Below are 4,420 nucleotides of genomic sequence, written 5' to 3' on the forward strand. Positions count from 1 at the left end.
TCTTCGCATGGATATACACACATTGGTTTCTTATTAAAAAAATAAAATCATGATGCATAAACTATTTTGTTACTTGGGTTTTTTCACTCAATCAAATGAAACATGCTCTTTTCATACGAAAAAAATACTCCTAGAGTGTGATTCTTTATGTCTGTGGGTACTTCATTGCATGGTCCTCTCATTAGTTATTTAATCTGTTTCCTGTTCTTACACATTTAGTTGCTTCCAAATGTGGAATATAATAAATGCTGTACTTGCCATCCTAGTTCACATATCTTTCCAAACACGTCTACTTATCTCCCTAGGTCCCTCCTTCAAGAGGAATTGTTGGGCCAAGGGGTTTTCATGTATTTGTGGCTTGTGATATTCACTGCTAAATAACCTTGCTTTACAGGCTAGTCATACCATTTATGTCACCACTGTGTAAATGGCCCTTTTTCCTCGCCTCCTGGCCTGCAAACAGTTTTGCCCTGCTAGCCAATCACACAGAGTTGAAGTGTGTGATATGAAGAACAGTGATTTGTTTTCCTTTTGATTTCTTAAATGTTTAGTGAAACTGAATGTGATTTCACACATGCATTAGGGTCCTCAGGCTGCTCTAATAAAGTATGACAAGCTGGGTGGCCTAAAACAACAGACATTGATTGTCTCACCTCTGAAGACGGTAGGGAAGGATCTGTTCTGGCCTCTCTCCTAGCTGCAGGTAGCCTCAGTTGTCCCTTGGCTTGCAGATGGCTGTCTTCTCTCTGCGCCTCTTCACGTGTCCTCCCTCTGTGCATGTCTGCCGCTGTCCAAATGTCCCCACTCTGTAAGGACACCCAGTCACAATGGATTAGAGACCACTCTGTGACCTCAGTTTAACTAGATTATAAATTAATCCAAGCGTACAGGTCCTATTTCCAAATAAGGTCACAGTCTGAAGTGCTGGGGGTTGGGACTTCAACATATCTTGTTAGGAGGACAAAGCCTTCAACAATATGCTTATTAGCCATTCCTATTTCTTTTTCCTTTGGTGAATTGCCCACTTTTCTATTGAGTTTTTTGCCTTTTTCCTTATTTGGTAGAAACACTTTGTTATCAATCCTTTGTCGGACACATATGTCATTAATGTCCCAGTTTGTGAGAAACAAGGTGTTTTTTTTTTAATTTTTGCATAGCCATATTTTTCTGTTTTATTTCTCTCTTTTATGTCCTACTTAGAATCATTCTACCTCAAGATTATAAAAACAGTTTTGCCTGTGTTTCCCCTAGCACTTTTTTGTTCTGTTTTTAAATTTCAAATCCGTAGTTTATTTTGACATGAGACTTGGATCACTTTTTTCCCAAATGGCCAACCAGTTGTTCTAGTATGTTTATTGAGTGACTCCTCTTTTTCCTTGGTGATTTGAGGCCATCTTTATCTTGTTTAAATCCCTATATATATTTGAATCTATTCTGGGCTCTTTATTCATTTTTAAATATTATGTCTATTGCCATGCTGTACTTTATAATACATTTTAACATTTGAGGTAGTTATTCTTTGTCATATTCAAGGAAGACTTTCCATCCTTAATTTATTAGGTAATTTAACCAAACATATTTGGATCAAATGTGCCTTCTTACTATATCTCTAGATAATGACAGCATTTTTCTCATTTATTTATTCAACAAATATGTCTTAAACACCCACTATGTGCCCTACGCTGAGTACTGAATATGACAGTGAACAAAATAGACATGGTCCTGCCTTCATGAAGCTTATTACAATCTAGTAGAGGACACAGATGTTAGTCAAATAGTCCCATTAAAAAGGTAAAAGTGTCAGCTAAAACTAGGTTCTTGTTACAGGAAAAAAAAAGGTAAAAGTGCAGCCAGGCGAGGTGGCTCACACCTGTAATCCCAGCACTTTAGATGCCGAGGCAGGCGGATCACCTGAGGTCGGGAGTTCAAGACCAGCCTGACCAACATGGAGAAACCTCGTCTCTACTAAAAATATAAAATTAGCCAGGTGTGGTGGCACATGCCTGTAATCCCAGATACTCAGGAAGCCGAGGCAGGAGAATCACTTGAACCCAGGAGGTGGAGGTTGCAGTGAGCAGAGATCGCACCATTGCACTCCAGCCTGGGCAACAAGAGGGAAACTATGTCTCAAAAAAAAAGGTAAAAGTACAACTACAACTAGTGCTGGAAAGAAAAGGGTTAACATGTGGTCTATGCACCAGCAGCCTGCACTCCACCTGGGAGCCTGCTGGAAGCGCAGCATCTTCAGACCTGAACCAGAATCTGCATCTTACCAGGATGCTTTATAGTTTGAGAAACCCAGGAGTAGGGACAATTGGACTGACTACAGAGGTAAGGAAAGGTTCCTGAAGGAAGCAATGAGTAAACTCAGATCTGAAAGGAGAGAAAGCACTAAGTCAAAAAGGGAGGGAAGAGTTGCAGATGGAGGGAAGAGCATGTGCAAAGCCCCTGTGGTGCTGGAAGCCTGGTGCACATGAAGAACCAAAAAGGCCAGTGCATGTTTTTAACACAGAGCGCCAGGCAGAGCATGGGGGAGGTACGCCCAGAGAGAGAGGAGGGCTCAACATACAGGGCCTTGTATACTAAGGCATTTTACCTTTGTATAGAAAACCATGTTGTGTTTTCAACATAGGCATCATTGAATTATATTTGAACAATGAAGTCATCACTTTTGCTGCCCTTGCCCTGTTGATGTGATGAAATGAATAGTTTATACTGATCTATCACTTCATATTGAACTGTATCAACATTCCTGGAATAAACCCTACCTGAGCATGATGTTTATTCTTTAAATATACCCCTGGATTTTATCTGGAAGTACATTAGCATTTTGTATCCACATTCATTCGTTAAATTGGTCTACATGTTTTGTATGTTTGTTGGTGGATGTTTCTGGGTCTTTTGAGTTTTTTTCTGTTTCTGTCACCCAGGCTGAAGTACTGTGGTGTGATCTTGGCTCACTGCAACCTCCACCTCCCAGGTTCAAGTGATCTCCTGCCTTAGCCTCCTGAGTAGCTGGGATTACAGGTTCGCACCACCACACCAGCTAATTTTTGCATATTTTGTAGAGGCAGGGTTTCGACACATTGCCCAGACAGGTCTTGAACTCCTGAGCTCAAGCAATTCTCCTGCCTCAGCCTCCCAAAGTGCTGGGATGAGAGGCCTGAGCCACCATGCCCAGCCTGTTGAGGGGATGTTTTGTTCTCTTTTTGTTTCATGCTAGCTTTGTAAAATAAAATGCTCTACTATCCAGTAATTTATGTATCATAGTAATTCTTTTCTTTTTTTCTTTTTTTTTTTTTTTTTTTTTTTTTTTTTTTTTGAGACATAGTCTCATTCTTGTCACCCAGGCTGGAGTGCAATGGCATGATCTTGGCTCACTGCAACCTCCACCTCCCAGGTTCAAGTGATTCTCCTGCCTTAGGCCCCCCAAGTAGCTGAAATTACAGGTGCCCATCACCACACCAGGCTAATTTTTGTACTTTTAGTAGAGACAAGGTTTTACCATGTTGGCCAGGATAGTCTTGAACTCCTGATCTCAGGTGATTCTCCTGCCTTGGCCTTCCAAAGCGCTGGGTTACAGGCATGAGCCACCACTCCCAGCCAGGAATTCTTTCCTTTGAAGACTTGAAAAAACTCAGTATGCAAGAAGCTTCTTGAACATATATTGATAATTTATATTATCTTTAAAAAGAATTCCAAGTAAAAAAAGAAGCAAAAATGAATATGAAACAAGTAAAAAAAAAGAAAAAAAGAATTCCATCAGGTTTAAAAACATATTAGCATAGCATTCTGCATTATATTCTCCTAATAATTTTTGTTCATCATGGTGTTTGTGTTCCTTTTCTGATTACTCATTTTGTCATTATTAGATTAGGGGTGGTTTCCATTTTATAGTTGCTTTGTTTTTAATAACAATATGTTAAATCTGCCTATCTACTTATGGTAGTGGCTATATTTTACAAAGCTATCTGTTAATCCTCTCCCCCACCTCTTCTCCATTAAGAGAACCTGCAGCCTTGACCTCAGGAGTACACACACATCAAGTTGAGCCAATCAGGTATCATTCAGGTACCTCATAATTGCTGTTTCCAGGGCATACATGGGTCCCAAGCCAGGCCAATCAGACCTCTTTCCCAGGTTTTTTCTTGTGAAAGCTAGCAGTAAGAGCCACTTTCTTTTCCTCTCTGGGCACAAGCCGAAAGGACGTGACCCTCACGCTGCCAAGATTCGCATTCTTCTCCATGTGAAGAATAAAACAGAGCCAACACACAGAGAAATGCAAAAAACGAAAACCAAAAACCACTCAGACTGCCCTGGGGTCCCTTGGTTTGGGCAAGGCCAGCTCTGTCTCTGCTCTTTCTTTGATTTGATGACTTAAACCAATAAATTTCTTTGTTAATTTCAGTTAGTCAGTGTT

The sequence above is a fragment of the Cebus imitator genome, unplaced genomic scaffold (genome assembly GCF_001604975.1).
Source record: "Cebus imitator isolate Cc_AM_T3 unplaced genomic scaffold, Cebus_imitator-1.0 Scaffold23, whole genome shotgun sequence".
In the NCBI taxonomy this organism is placed as follows: domain Eukaryota; kingdom Metazoa; phylum Chordata; class Mammalia; order Primates; family Cebidae; genus Cebus; species Cebus imitator.